Source organism: Phyllobates terribilis, unplaced genomic scaffold (assembly GCF_046119375.1).
Source record: "Phyllobates terribilis strain yellow unplaced genomic scaffold, ASM4611937v1 Scaffold_1__5_contigs__length_1240528914, whole genome shotgun sequence".
NCBI classification, from domain to species: domain Eukaryota; kingdom Metazoa; phylum Chordata; class Amphibia; order Anura; family Dendrobatidae; genus Phyllobates; species Phyllobates terribilis.
In genome coordinates this window covers 921,610,324-921,627,037 of record NW_027362761.1, presented here as the reverse complement: position 1 = coordinate 921,627,037, position 16,714 = coordinate 921,610,324, and the positions used below count along the sequence as shown (strand labels likewise).

General features: G+C 45.5%; 1 long non-coding RNA gene across 1 annotated transcript in view; it reads left to right on the top strand.

Annotated features, from left to right (window-relative positions):
• Nucleotides 1–11,581: 11,581 nt before the first annotated feature.
• LOC141172008 (uncharacterized) overlaps nucleotides 11,582–16,714 on the top strand; it is a 140,178-nt gene continuing 135,045 nt past the window's right edge. Inside the window, exons 1-2 of the long non-coding RNA XR_012252404.1 lie at nucleotides 11,582–11,870; nucleotides 14,993–15,088. This is a non-coding gene — a long non-coding RNA (uncharacterized lncRNA). The remainder of the gene's footprint in view (nucleotides 11,871–14,992; nucleotides 15,089–16,714) is intronic.

The window sequence follows — 16,714 nt, the reverse complement described above, 5'->3', positions numbered from 1 at the left end:
AATTCTGGAATGTATTAACAGAAGCATAGAGTCTAGATCACGTGAAGTAATTATCACCCCCTGACTCCTCCTTGGTCAGATCTCTTCTGGAATACTGTGTCCAGTTCTGGGCACCACATTTTAAAAAAGACATTGAAAAACTGGAGCAAGTTCAGAGAGGAGCTACCAGGATGGTGAGTGGACTGCAAAGTATGTCCTACAAGGAACGGTTAAAGGATCTGGGAATGTTTAGCTTGCAAAAAAGAAGGCTACGAGGAGACTTAATAGATATCTACAAATATCTGAAGGGATGTCACAGTATAGAGGGATCACCCTTAATCTCATACGCACATGGAAACACGAGAAGCAATGGAATGAAACTGAAAGGGAGAAGATACAGATTAGATATTAGAAAAAAAACTTTTTGACAGTGAAGGTGATCAATGAGTGGAACAGGCTGCCACGAGAGGTAGCGAGTTCTCCTTCAATGGAAGTCTTCAAACAGAGGCTGGACAGACATCTGTGTGAGATGGTTTAGATGCATTGAGCAGGGGGTTGGACACATTGACCCTTGAGGTCCCTTCCAACTCTAACATTCTATGATTCTATGATTGTACTATAGCTGACCCTATGCCAAGCAGAATGTCCCCACAACATTCACAATTCCCTATGACAGCCGTAATGGCTCTTTGGCAACACTCTTAACTAATTGGTCTTCCTCTCTTCTAACCAAACTTTCTCCTCTCTAAACCGTCCTGAACGTAGCAGCCAGGGTCATTGTTCTGTCCAACCGCTTTAATGCCTCCACCTAGTGCCAGTCATAACAATGGTTGCCCATCCGCTACAGAATACAATACAAACTTATTTCTCCATAAAGCTCTTCACAGTTCTGCAACACCCTATATGTCATCCCTCATCACTGTCTATCAGCCTACTTGTGCCCTCCATTCTGTAGCTGATCTAAGACTAACATCCTCTATAAACTGAACCTCACACCTCCTTCTCCAAGACTTCTCTCGTGCTGCCCCAGTGTTCTAGAATGCACTACCCCAAACGATCCGACTAATATCTTGCCCCCAAGTTTTTAAGCGTGCTTTAAAAATACATCTCTTTAGACAAGCCTGTCAAGTCAACTCACTAACCCAATTCTCCCCTGTTCCCTCCTTTTAAATGCTAATGATAATCTGCTGCCTCCTATTCATCTGTCTCCACATCCTCCAAGCACCCAATAGCACATGATAACTGCACTTAGACAAATACTGGCATGCTTTTTATGAAAACCCTTATTTATTATAATGATGGCTGGACGCTGGACTGTAAATAGCAAGCACGATTTACCTATTGTGTCCCTCCATTTCCTTATAGATAGTAAGCTTGCGAGAAGGGCACTCACTCATCTTGTAACTGTTGAACTTTGTGTTACTTTGTATTATATTTATTGTCTGTACCTGTCCCCGCTTAATTGTAAAGTGCTGCGAAACATGTTGGCGCTAAATAAATATTATTATTGTTATTATTACTACTATGTCCCTTATGCCAGGCATAATGTCCCCATGACAGCCACAATGTCTCTTATGCTAACAAAAATGCCCAAATGACAGCCATAATTTCCTTTATGCCAGACACATTGCACAATGGAATGCCAGCTAAAACGCCCCAATTATAGCCTCTATACCCCAACAACAGTCACAATGTCCCCAAGACAGTTATAATGGCTCCATGACAACCACAATGTCCACTATACCAGTCACAATGTCTCCATAATAGTCTCATTGCCCCCACAATAGTCACAATGCCATGTAACAGCCAGTGGCTCCATGACATCCGCATTGTCCTTTACACCAGCCAATAATGCTCTTCTGAAAGCCCCAATGCCGCTAATAACATTATTGGTCATTAGTGCCCACACTTATTGAAGCCACTGCATAGAAATTAGTCAGGTTTATACTTTGCCAATTTTTAAATCAATTTGTGATTTTATTAATCTAGGCGAATGATCTCCAAATGTTTCCCCCAACTGCGAATTGGTGGATCAGGCTAATCAGGTAGGTGGATCTGTAGATGTGATCTATTATAATGCTTTACTTTGTGGTTATAAAAGCTGAGTTTGACTCTGTATTTAGGATTATTCAAATCTAACATTCCTAACACCTTTCCCTACCTAGATATTAAATTACTGATGCATGTGAAGATACAATGAGCTTTCACTGTATGACAGAACCTAGTACACAGTATGGAAATCCTTGAAGAATTGTTTATGCATCCTTAGTGGTGTAAAGACCATGCCGTTCACCAAATTCCTTTCAATCAGATCTGAGCAGATTAATTTATGATAATCAATTAAATGAGTTTGATTCCAGATTATGTGAAATGCAAGAATAGCTATAGACGTCAAGCAACAACCGAAAAATTCCATTCTGAAGGCAGCAGTGCCATCTTTTGGTTTCTGTGTGTAGACGCACTCAGAAAATAACAGAATTATATATTTTTTCCTTAGTAATGGGCACTTCTAGATCTTTTGTGATGGAAATTATTGGCTTGAGAGTTGCAAAGATTAAAAAAGGATGAGAGTTATTATGCAGCTCAATATATCATCATAGAATTGCACATGTAGAGAAAATGTAACACTTGAAACATGAATCACATTTGAGGGTAGAAAATAATATATTCCTTTTCCTAGTAGAAAAAATTACAAAGGCTCAAACGTACTATATACGTGTCAAAGCTTTTTTTTTTTTTTTTTTTGCAGAAAGCGAATATCTCATTTATTGCAAAGGTCGAGATCCAAGAAAATGCTACTTGAAAATTATCCCATTACATTTCCTAGTGAATTATTACACTGTGTTTCATGAAATTATTCATTTTTTTGCCCTCTGTATTTAAGTTTTGGTATTGGCCGGTAGCTGGTCTTCTCATTAAATCTGCCTTTACAGAGAGATTTATAATGGAATAGGGAAATAGAAGAAACTAACGTGCGCACATAGTAAGCCTAAGCCTTGCGGTAAACACGAATATTTGAAGAATTAATAGGAAGGAAAACAAAACCAAGAAATGCAAGATGACTCAGGTAAAGTCACAACCAGTATGGGCATAGTACCTTCTCCAATGTTTTACTTATACTACATGTCCTTACTTAGGGTGTGTTGGGTTAGTGTTTCTTCATTTTTTTAAACCAGGGGACAAAAAGTTCCAATCAAACAAATACCTTCAAGAAAGTGTTTATGGTAAATATTTTATTCTTTACTTTGATTATCATTTAGACAATTTATATATCTATATATCTTTGATAATTGTGTGTTTTTGTATTAGCTTTATAAGTGTTATTCATAAAAGCAGTAACACAGGATATTGCCTCTGATATAGAGGTAGTTGTCTTTGTGTTACATTTTCTTTGTTACACAAGGCATAGGATGCTTGGTAGAACCAGTTTGAATGAATTCAGTAGAATCCATAATTTACGACTTTGTTTTTCCCAACTTATATATCTTTTTCCTTAGGTAATGTACTTGGTCACTCCCCTTTCCTATGTGGGTGTAATAAAATACATTTTGCTTGAGATATAAGGGCAGACAAGAATTGTACACTGACAGACACTGGCTGTGTGTGTTTTCTTGCCTCTGATGCATCGTTTTTATTTAATTGGATCAGCAGTGGCAGATCTGGAGATCTTTTATATCTCAACCCAAATTAGCTCTCCTTGGAAGGGGTTACCGCGACATTACATGTTGCCTAAAACCCAGGATGGTTAACTGGACCTCTCTGTGACCCAACTATATGGATCTTTCCATGAACCACTGAGCAAAATACCCTGGTGGTGAGTAACCCTTTGTGTTACAAAAGTTTCAGTGTTTTCTGGTGGACCAAGACGGGTACGTTGTGGTCTTATAAAACCATTCTTATTGAATCTCTGCCAGTGTTTAGATTTTGTGTGTATGATTGAAATTATAGCGATAAGATAATTTGTGGTTTATTATATGTTTCAATATGTTTTTAGATGTATAAGGCTAAGTGCCCACGATGCAGAAATGCTCCGGATTTTTCCTGAGCGTTTCTGCATCTCGCTGGCATGCGGATTGTACATGCAGATTGTACATGCGTTTTTCCTGCCAGGGACATGCGGATGTGAAGCGTTCTTCACATGCATTTCCGCATGCGGGTTGTCAAGTGCTTTCAAAGTGATTTTAGCATCACTTGGAAAGTGCTTGTCAACTTGGTCACACTATATAAATCCATGCAAACGGCATGGATTTATATAGTGTGACGCCAAAGAATGTAAAAAAAAAATATATATATTATACTTACCTTCTGATGGCCCCCGGTCTCCTTATCCGATGCGTCCGGTCTTCCCGGTGTCTCGCGGTTGTGTAAAAGGACCTGCCATGACGTCATTTAATCATGTGACGGGTCACGGGACCGCCGACGTCAGCGGTCGCGTGACCTGTCACATGACTAAATTACATCATGGCAGGTCCTTTTACACAACCGCGAGACACCGGGGAGACCGGACGGATCGCTATGAAGACAGCGGGCCATCAGAAGGTAAGTATAGTATTTTTTATTTTAATTCTTTTTTTTTACAGAGACTATGGTACCCGGGTCTGGAGGAGAGTCTCCTCTTCTCCAAACCCGGGTACCATCCGCACATTGAATTGCTTAATATCCGCATGTGCACATGTAGTCATGCTGATATTATGCGATTCAATGCAAGTCAATGGCAGCGAAAACGCTGCGATTCCGTAAAATAATTGGTAGTGCTGTGGATTTTTTCGCAATGATAATCCGCAGCGGAAATTTCCACAGCATGTGCACAGCACATGCAGATTATCATTGGGGAACATAGCAGACCTTCTACCAAGCATTTTTTAAGCGTTTCTGCAGCGGAATTGCCGCTGCAGAAACGCTTAAAAACCGCATTGTGGGCACACAGCCTAACTGTCAATTGTTGAATGAAATTGGAAGAAGTGACGAGTATAATATTTCAGAAGTCAAAGGATTCTTATATGTTGTCTATGTTGTCTATATGACTGTTATGTCTGGAATGATGTTGTAAACTATGAGGATTCTTGGATGTTGGACTGAATGATTTTTGAGTGACCAATAAGGGATTATGGTCTCTGATTGATAAGGGATTCTGTTAGATGTGTTCCTTCACATTTGGTGAAGTAAAAAATTGGTCATTAACAGGATCAAGGAAGTGTGACTGTCTATAACAGAGGAATCCTTAATTGTAAGGTAATACTGCGAGGTTATAAGTTTCCCCTGTAAAATGATAAGGGCACTGCGCCTTGAGTGACTGATGTTTTGTGAACTAGTTCTGATGAATCATCATTCTTGGTGTCTGTGTTGTGTGAACTTATCCAGCCAGTATATTGAGACCAAAAAACATAATAACCAGAGAGGGGAGACATAACATAGATTTAATTGTCAAGCTGAGCCCCCTACAGGACATTGAAGGGAACATCTTGTTTGAGTAGTCAAAATCCGACATTATGCTCTGAAATAGGTGCCAGGGTGAGATATAGGTGATGCCATAGGTGATGCCAGGGCAGGATCTGGCTAAGAACACGACAGATTCAGGGTGAAAATTTGTACAGAGGATGCTACACTTGGCTCGGGCAGAACAAGATAAGAAACAGGACCTGCTGCAGACTGTAGTGCAGGACAAAACTCAGTCAATCTCAGAATATGCCTCTGTGTAAGAACAAACATGGTTGGTGTGAAGACCAAGGGTCTGCCGTGGGTGTAACGCTACTCAGACAACACAGGATGAGGGTAAAACAGCATGGCAATACTTTATTGAACCACAAAGCAGACAATAAACACACAGAACAGTCCCAGCAAATACCCAAGATGGTACAACATTACACAGTCTCAGCCTTCCTTCTCTGCCCGCCTGGGATAGAACAGCTGCGACTTTGGAGACTTCCAGGGCCAACTATCTCAACCAGAGGCCCCCCGCTTCTGGCGGGCCCCCTCAGAGAGGAGGTAGCGGCAAGCTCAGGAAGCTAGCAGTCCATCGACATACAAGGCCAGGAGACTCAAGGGTCCCAACCTGGCCTCTCTGAGAATTTCCATGGAGCTAGATGACCGGCGGGTCCCAATCTGACTTCTCCGAATATCTCCTCGGGTTGCAGGTGACCGGTGGGTCCCTCCTGGCAACCCCAAACAACATATCCATGGGGCCAGGTGACTTCTTCATCCCAACCTGGTCTCCCCAAAATGTATCCATGTCTCTCTGATGGTCAATGGAGCAGATCCGAATCTTTCCAGTCAGGGTCAGTACCCTTAGGCTAGAATCATGTAGAATACAAATCTGTGTCTCTTTGGGTAATGTCATGCAATCCATCTGTTGTCCTGAAGGATGTCTCTTATTCTCCTTGTAAAGTCTTTCAGATGCTCCTTGATTCTGTTTCCAGCATTACAGGCATCCCTGTTTAAAGTCTCCCTCCTACAGAAGCACATGTCCTTTTAAAGTACACTTCTACAGGTCAAGGGTCATTAGTCACAGGTAAGAGGTAAAAGTGTAGGGCTCTCCTATCATTGTTTTTGCTAATCTATTTACATAGTTGGTATTACAGGGGCTATTGTAAATACATATCTTGCTGACTTTTAGTAGAATTGGTTATTAGCATAGTAAACATGATTGTTTCCAAAGCAATAGATTTCAACATTCAGGGTTATACAAATACTGGTCTGTTCTTGTTGACCAGACACAAATACACAAAGATAATAGAGTATTTCTCTTGGATTAACAAATCTAATTGTCTGGCTTATTAAGATTTTAGGCTGTATCATCACAGTTGGATTATGGTTGGGGATGAGCATAATGATGGCAAGGATCCCCAATTATTGCTGCAGTGTTTCATTAATGGCCTTAGACCTATAGCAATATGTAGTGGGTTGATCTGCAGGAAATAGCCCGCAGTGCTAAACTAAAAAGCATGTCAAAGAAAGAGTTAATTAGGACCCATGCAGCCCAGAAGGTTAAGAGGGGGAAGTAACCACAAAGGAAGAAATAGAGACTGCAGCAAAGTAGAATTTTTGCCTTGTGGGCAAAAATGAAATTTTTCTGGCAAATGTCAACAAAAAATCAACAGCTACAGATGACTCCCTGTGTCCCGTTGTCACCCCACAGGGACCTACACTCACTGTCCCCATTTCCCTCAGAAGGGGTGAACTGTTTCATTTATGATAGACACTGGAGAAGCCTGTACAGTATTAATGCAAGAACACATCTTAGAGGATATACTGTCCTCTGAATATGTACCGTATTTTTCGGACTATAAAACACACTTTTTTCCTCCAAAATTTTGGAGGAAAGTGGGGGGTGCGTCATATAGTCCGAATACTATCTCCCTGTATATACTGTGGCTCTGCGTGGTAGGAGGTCTGGGGGAGCAGCAGCGGGGGATCAGCGGGGCACAGGAGGCAGCAGCCGACTGCTGCAGCCTGCGCTGTGCCCCCTACTAAAGAAAATGAATATTCCCTGCTCCTCATGCTCATGGACACTGAACCGCAGCGCGGCTTCTGCTGTGCTCTGCGGTCTGTGTGCCCGCTATTAAAGCTCATGAATATTCACTACAACCTACTCCCATGGGTTCCCTGCCATGCGCTGCTCACACAGTGAGAGTGTCAGTAGTAGAGCGGGACAGCGCTGGAGGAGAGAGGAGGTGAGTATAATTGTTTATTTTTTTGCGGGCAGCAGGATGGGGGCTCAAGGGGTGCCAAGCAAACCAGGATGGGGGCTCAAGGGGTGCCAAGCATACCAGGATGGGGGCTCAAGAGGTGACATGCATACCAGGATGGGGGCTCAAGGGGTGCCAAGCATACCATGATGGGGGCTCAAGGCGTGCCATGAATACCAGGATGGGGGAATCAAGGGGTGCCATGAATATCAGGATGGGGGATAAAGGGGTGCCATGCATACCAGGATGGGGGCTCAAGGGGTGCCATGCATACCAGGATGGGGGCTCAAGGGGTGCCAAGCATACCATGATGGGGGCTCAAGGGGTGCCATGAATACCAGGATGGGGGAATCAAGGGGTGCCATGAATATCAGGATGGGGGATAAAGGGGTGCCATGCATACCAGGATGGGGGCTCAAGGGGTGCCATGCATACCGGGATGGGGGCTCAAGGGGTGCCATGCATACCAGGATGGGGGCTCAAGGGGTGCCAAGCATACCATGATGGGGGCTCAAGGGGTGCCATACATACCAGGATGGGGGCTTAAGGGTTTCCATACATACCAGGATGGGTGATTAAGGGGTGCCATACATACCAGGATGGGGATTAGGGGGGCACCATGCATACAATGATGGGTTATCAAGGGGTGCCATGCATACCAGGATTGGTGAATCAAGGGGTGCCATGCATACCAGGATGGCGATGAGGGGGGCCATACATACCAGGATGTGTGATCAAGGGGTACCATGCATACCTGGATGGGGGCTCAAGGGGTGCCATGCATACCAGAATGGGGGATCAAGGGGTGCCATGCATACCAGGATGGGTGATCAAGGGGTGCCATGCATACCAGGATGGGGGATCAAGGGGTGTCATGCATACCAGGATGGGTGATCAAGGGGTGCCATGAAAACTAGAATGGGGATCAGGTGGTGCCATGCATACCAAGATGGTAGGTCAAAGGGGTGCTATGAATACCAGGATGGGGGATCAAGGGGTGCCATGCATTCCAGGATGGGTTGAGGGCCACGTATACCAAGATGGGATGGGGGCCACATATACCAGGAGGGGGGGGCCATAAATACCAGGATGGAGGATATTAACAGAATTGGGGGACATTACCCCAATACCAGTGTCAGCAGCAGACTCCCTCCCCTATAACAGGGCATCATGACCACATTTTTTGCTTAAATATTTTTTTCCCTATTTTCCTCCTCTAAAACCTAGGTGCGTCTTATGGTCCGGTGCGTCTTATAGCCGTAAAATACGGTAACTTTTGAAGGGGTAGAGGGACGACCTACTAAATTACAAATGACTCAGCCCCCCATCCGGTGGGAAAGAGGAAGGGACTGTGACCCAAAACCTGCCCCTGTTTTTCAAACTAGCAGACGAGGAAGCACAGTTTGACATTGACACATGAACATGACTGTCAGGCATTGATGGATGCAGAAACATAGGGTTTGTTAGATATCACCAATGTAACCCTCACTAACCCCTCTGCTGAGTATTTTGTAGATGGTTCCAGAGCTTTGTAGAGTGATCAAGGACGGTTCATCACCCGGTATGCAGTAGTCCTCAATGGTAAGGCAGTAATACAAGAACCACTCTCCTCCAGCTGCTCTACACCAGAGGCTGAGCTGAAGGCACACGCTGCAGCATGCAATCTGGGAAAAGGTAAAGAGATTAATGTATTGTCAGACTCAAGATATGTTTTAAAGGGTCGCACATGACTTTGGTGCAATTTGGTGGAGCTGTAATTTTTTGGCCTCTGATGGCAAACCTTTGAGGCGGTAGAGCAGCTACTCACAGCACTCACCCTTCTCTGAAGGGCAGCTATTGGCACACACACATTGGAATAAACTCCCCTTGCAGTAGAGAATGCCTTGGTCAACTAGGCAGCGAAGGAAGTAGCGCGACTACCTCTGACAGATATATTGGCCATAGCAGACGTGGCTACCCCAGAGGGCTACGTAGCAAAAAGTTACCTTTTAACACAGGAGACTGCAACCACACCGTCCCCAGTGGCACATGATCTCAAACTATCTCATGTCTTCCAGACCCAGGACCCCCCACACGGACAAAGTGCATGGGTCTATGCAGGTGCCTTACGTTCATTGTCAGGGGTATGGCAGGTAAACACCAGAATTTGCCTCCCGCGCTGCCTATTCCCCATGTTGGCTGCCTTAACATATTTCCCCGATGCACAACTCAAAGGGTGTAATGTGTGCAGTGGTGCTACAAAATTGGTGGGCCCCAGGGTTCACAGCGACAAAATATGTCTCGTTTGTGCGAAACATAACCCTGGTAGGCCTACTCGAGTCTCACAGAAATGCACATCAAAACTAGATTACCTGTTTCAGAGACTGCAAGTGGACTCAAAGGCATATCTAGGGGGGAGCTGGGGTATGTGCCCTGGGCGCAGCCTGCAGGGGGGCGTATTCGGGTGGCCCAATGCGGCGGTCCGAAGTGTATCTCCCGGCGGCTGCATTCTGCTGCCCCCACACTGGGATTCGGCCGTTCTCTGAACTGGCTGTCAAGCTGACAGCCGGCTCACACAACATGCAGCACGCCGGCTCCCAGTGATTGTACTCACGTCGTTCAGATGTGAGTACAATTGAAGCTCTGACCGCCGGGTCAGAGCGATGCCAACAGCGTGATCAAGTCGTATGATCACGCTGCTGACGTCACTCTCCGGCGCTATAGACCGAGATAGACTGATGATAAGTGCTCCACACTGGAGCTGAAGACACCGAAGACTTAGTGTAACGTGGGGGGATTCAGTGTCGGGGGAATTTAGCATTGGGGTATTTAATGTGCGTGAAGAGTGATTTGGGATGGGGCATTCAATGTGTGTGGGGGTATTTAGTGTGTGTGGAGATTTGGGATGGTGGTATTCAATGTGTGTGGGGGTATTTAGTGTGTGTGGAGATTTGGGATGGGGCATTCAATGTATGTGGGGGTATTTAGTGTGTGTGTGGAGATTTGGGATGGGGCATTCAGTGTATATGGGGGTATTTAGTGTGTGTGTGGAGATTTGGGATGGGTCATTCAATGTGTGTGGGGGTATTCTGTGTGTGAAGATTTGGGATGGGGGTATTCAATGTGTGTGGGGGGTATTTTAGTGTAGGGGGGATATGGGATGGGAGTATTCAATGTGTGTGTGGGGAATTTAGTATGTGGGGGGTGATTTAGTGTAACGGGGGAGAGGTTGGGGAGATTTGAGGACACTAGTTTGGGGAGCAAAGAAAGGTAAGGTGCAGACACAATATGGGAAGCGGGAGAAACTTGAAGACAGAGTATGAGAGGGCAGTATGGAGGGCATGTACCATAAAACGGACAGTGTGGGGGTCATATTTTGTGCAGGGAATATTGTGAGAAGTAATTATTTATTCAGCGGCTCAGTGTAGGGCAGATATTATTATTCAGGAGCATTATAATGACTCTGCTATCTTTAAGGGCACAGTGTGGGGATGTGCTGCAGAAGATCGGAGAAGATGGAAGTCTGTAGAGATGGCTGTGGATGAGAAAACTCATCATGGAGTCTGGACAAGATGAAGAAAAGAAAGAGAACGACTCCAGAGACAACGTCATCTATCAGGTATCTTGATGTAAATGTTTTTTGTGATGCTGACTTATTCTCATTTTTTAAATTTATGTTAGGCATAGCTCCCAACCGTCCTGTATTCCCCGGAACTGTCCCAATTTGAGGGCTCAGTCCCGGTCCGTCACGGCTCAGCTGTTCTTCCGGTAGGGCCCTCCCCAGGCACTGAGCTTTTTTTTTTGCAGACACACAGGCTTTACAGACACACAGGCTTTCGGTGCTGCTGTGTGATAGATGCCTTGTAGCTCCTCCTTCCGCTCCCTGCTCCTCCTCGGCATCAGTTATAGCAGAGCGACTGCACAGCATGAAGAGGTGAGGGGACAGGGGGCGGGGCCAAGCCTGTGGAGGACATGACAACAAGCTGCCGGCCCTGAGGTGAGGAGTCACTGCAGCCTCTCCCATCTGTGGCTGCTGTTATTACAGGAGGAGGTGGGAGCTCCTGTGTAATGTCACCAGCAGCTCAGCAGTCGGGACTAGGGGGAAGGGGAAAGAGAAATAGCAGGGACAGAGCAGGGCTGGCAGCTCTCCTGTGTACAGCCCATCCTTTGCTGCTGATTGCCAACACCAGGCCCCACCACTGCCACTGGATACAGGATGGAGAAGAAGTGAGTATATACATGTCATGTGTATGAATAATGTGTAAGTACATGTATAATGTGTATATGTGCAGATCCCATGTCTGTGTAACCGGTGTGTATGATGTCCATGTGATGGCGTGCCAGGTGTGTGCATGATGTCCATTTGATGATGTGCCTGGTGTGTATGATGTCCGTGTGATGGCATGACCAGTGTGTGTATGATGTCTGTGTGATGGTGTGCCCGGTGTGTGTATGATGTCTGTGTGATGGTGTGCCCGGTGTGTGTATGATGTCTGTGTGATGGTGTGCCCGGTGTGTGTATGATGTCTGTGTGATGGTGTGCCCGGTGTGTGTATGATGTCTGTGTGATGGTGTGCCCGGTGTGTGTATGATGTCTGTGTGATGGCATGACCAGTGTGTGTATGATGTCTGTGTGATGGTGTGCCCGGTGTGTGTATGATGTCTGTGTGATGGTGTGCCCGGTGTGTGTATGATGTCTGTGTGATGGTGTGCCCGGTGTGTGTATGATGTCTGTGTGATGGTGTGCCCGGTGTGTGCATGATGTCTGTGTGATGGCGTGCCCGGTGTGTGTATGATGTCTGTGTGATGGTGTGCCCGGTGTGTGTATGATGTCTGTGTGATGGTGTGCCCAGTGTGTGTATGATGTCTGTGTGATGGCGTGCCCTGTGTGTGTATGATGTCTGTGTGATGGCGTACCTGGTGTGTCTATGATGTCCGTGTGATGGCATGCCCGGGGTGTCTATGATGTCCGTGTGATGGCATGACCAGTGTGTGTATGATGTCTGTGTGATGGTGTGCCCGGTGTGTGTATGATGTCTGTGTGATGGTGTGCCCGGTGTGTGTATGATGTCTGTGTGATGGCGTGCCCGGTGTGTGTATGATGTCTGTGTGATGGCGTGCCCGGTGTGTGTATGATGTCTGTGTGATGGCGTGCCCTGTGTGTGTATGATGTCTGTGTGATGGCGTACCTGGTGTGTGTATGATGTCTGTGTGATGGCGTGCCCTGTGTGTGTATGATGTCTGTGTGATGGCGTACCTGGTGTGTCTATGATGTCTGTGTGATGGCGTGCCTGGTGTGTGTATGATGTCTGTGTGATGGCGTGCCTGGTATGTGTATGATGTCCATGTGATGGCGTGCCAGGTGTGTGCATGATGTCCATTTGATGACGTGCCTGGTGTGTATGATGTCCGTGTGATGGCATGACCAGTGTGTGTATGATGTCCGTGTGATGGCGTGCCCGGTGTGTGTATGATGTCTGTGTGATGGCTTGCCCGGTGTGTGTATGATGTCTGTGTGATGGCGTACCTGGTGTGTCTATGATGTCTGTGTGATGGCGTGCCCGGGGTGTCTATGATGTTCGTGTGATGGCATGACCAGTGTGTGTATGATGTCTGTGTGATGGTGTGCCCGGTGTGTGTATGATGTCTGTGTGATGGCATGCCCAGTGTGTGTATGATGTCTGTGTGATGGCGTGCCCTGTGTGTGTATGATGTCTGTGTGATGGCGTACCTGGTGTGTCTATGATGTCTGTGTGATGGCGTGCCCGGGGTGTCTATGATGTCCATGTGATGGCATGCCCGGTGTGTGTATGATGTCTGTGTGATGACGTGCCCTGTGTGTGTATGATGTCTGTGTGATGACATGCCCGGTGTATGTATGATATCCATGTGATGGCGTGCCCGGTGTGTGTGTATGATGTCCATGTGATGGCATACCTGGTGTGTGTATGATGTCCGTGTGATGTATAACATAGTGCTATATAAAATACAGCAGGGGTGGGAGATTAATTTTCCCAAGGGGCCACATGAGAGACCGTGAGTGTTATGGAGGCCAAACCTAAAGGTTCAAATTAATTGTGCTCAATATTAATATTAACATATTAATTATAATTTTTTACTATATTTATATTATTACTTAATATTGAGCAGAATTAAGTACGCTGACATCCTCCTATATACAGTATGAGCCCTCACACAACCCCATAAATACAGTATTAGCACACACCAACCGTACTTACAGTATGAGCCCTCACATAGCCCTCAATATACAGTATGAGCCACCACATAGCTACCTAGATACAATATGAACCCTCACATAGCCCCCTAGATACAGTATGAGCGCCCACATAGCCCCCAATATACAGTATGAGCCCCCACAAAAAAGTCAGATGTCGTATAATGAAGCTACAGAAAGATGAAAAAGTTCTGGTGGCTCCGACTGTGAATGAGGGAACAAAAAAATAATCCTCAGGTCCCAAAGAGATGAGCAGGAAGCACAGATGATGTCGCGCTGCCTCGGAAGGTAAGAGATTTGTGGCCTGTCCAGCCACCAGGTAGAACTGATCTGGATGCTGGACTGGAGACCCGTGAATCGATCTGCTCATCTCTAGTCCCAACTGTCCTGGATACAGCCGACAGTCCTGGATTTGGGTCTGCGTCCTGCAGTCTCCGGCGTCTGCTGAATTTCCCTCACTGCCAGCGCCCCTCTGACAACTCCTCCTGCCGAGGAAGAAAGATAATGGCGCACCGCTTAGTTTGTCCCTTGTTCTGTTCTTTAAAAGTTGTGAGGTATGATGTTAGGAGCATTAAATTGGTTGTCCAAGTTTGTGATGAGCCTGCAGTCATTCTGTGTGACTGCAGACTTCTGAATTCTCACAGTGAGCACTGCATGCTGTCAGGATTCTCTTGTGCCAGCGATTTACATACATGCGATCACATGCCGACTAGACATGCGTGGCCTCACTCAATGAAAATGAATTGAGTGAGGCTGGACACGTCTAGTCGAAATGTGGCCAGAAGTATACAAATTGCATACTTGTGCTCACATGACCGTCCACTCATGCAGTGCATGCGCTTGGAAAATTCAGAAGCCTGCAGTCACATAGTGACTGTAAGGGCAGAGACACACTGCCATATAACTCGTGCGATGATCGCATCGCCCAGAACCGACTGGCCAGCATCTCTCCTGACCTGATCTGTCCCTGTATGAAATACTGTTTGGTAGTGTCCCTAAAACAGGGTTGAATTTCCCACAGCAATTGCAGGTCTCCTACGGTCCCCTCATTGTATATGTCTTAGAGTTGCACAAGCATCTGTTACTTATAATCGTGTTCTTTCCTCCTTCCCAGACCCCAACTGTATAAGCGACACACACACACTGGCACCAGGAGACTGGGTCGTGGTCAAGAGACCTATGAGGAGGATACCACTGGATCCCAGATACAGTGAGTCATTTCAAGTACTACAGACCATGGCTACTTCTGTCAAGTTCTATGCATGGCTACTTGGATCTATGCCCGCCACTGCAAAAAGGTCCTGAACCCCGGCAGCAGCAAAGATAGAGATCCTTTGTACCTCAACCCATATTAGTTCTCCTTGGAAGGGGTTACCCCGACAAAAGCAATTGTTTACAAATGTCAAAACAAGAGAGCTCTCAGTGATGTCACAGCCTTCCTCAGCAGTTCCTTTAGATTCAATGGGACAAATAGCACATCATGAAGTTTGCAACTTTCTGACAGAACAATCTACACCAGGTAGGGAACCCTGATGTACCCTATTACAAGTTAAATGGATTTGTTTGTGCATGTAAGGGTAATATAGGTGTCTGCTGTGGTATGGATCGGCTACTGTGTTAATATTTCAGAATGGAAGAACGGAATAGAAAGGCAACATATTTCACTGTATTTTCTACCAATTTCTAAAGGATAGGCCCACAAATTTAGCAATTTGAATCACAAATAAACCTCCATCAGATCTTCTTAAAGGGAACCTGTCACTAGATTCATGCTACCCCAAACCACAAGGAGCATGAATCAGAGCCTGGCTGCGTGAATGCAGGCAGGAATGTATTACTTTGAAATGTTGTGGTGTTTTAATTGAAAATATATTTTAGGTCTGTTGAGGAGGGGCGCTCAATGTGTGTATATACCATGTCCCCTTCAATTGCATAACCCTCTTCTTCTAGTCCACAGGACCTTAGGCCTAGATTCCCAGTTGAGATTTCTACCTGCCTAAAAAGACCCACCAATCTAATCAGCTACTCTCTTCCCTGTTGGACGTCTCTGACCCTACAGGTAAAACTTAGGGTATGTGCACACTTTCAGGATTTGAAGCAGAAATTTCCTGAGCGTTTTTGCCTCTCCCTGCCAGAAAAAAACGCATGCGGATTTACATGCGTTTTTGAAGCGTTTTTACATGCGTTTTTTGAAGCGTTTTTGTTCATCAATGAATGCTTTTTGGAGCTCAATAAAGTTATTTGGTGGGACAATGCTTAAGCCCTTGGATTACCATAAGAACTGGGGTGAGTATATTGGTTCATTTAAATGATTAAAGAATGTGTCTGCTGTAATTCAAATAAAGTGTTTACACTGTGTCTGTGTGTTTCTTTACTTTAATTAAAGTTTGGTCATGAAAGGGTCTGATTGACACTTTGACATCACCAAACAAAAGAGCTGGGTGTCAGCTTGTCCCATTCACCCAATCTTCATTAGCATTTCTATTCATGTAATTTATGCGCCTGCTATGAGCTGTTATTATTACCCTGGGAAGGTGCCATTAGGCAAACATGGTCCCTGGCCATTAAATAATATCACACAGTTGGTTCCTTAGCCACTACGTCCCCACGAACAGCAACAAGCAGCGCTTTGGACACAACGTATTTGTGCTGCGTCCAAAATACGGTGTTCTAATGCCGCACTTTTGTTGTCGGTACATTTGAATCCATCGCATATAATGACACTTCAGTCTGTCAAAATCTGCAGCGGAGACTAGCGTGTCCGCTACAGAAATTGATAAGCTGCGGGTGAGTTTGGGTACGTGGCCACGATCAGGAGTCTCTGCAGGTTTCACGC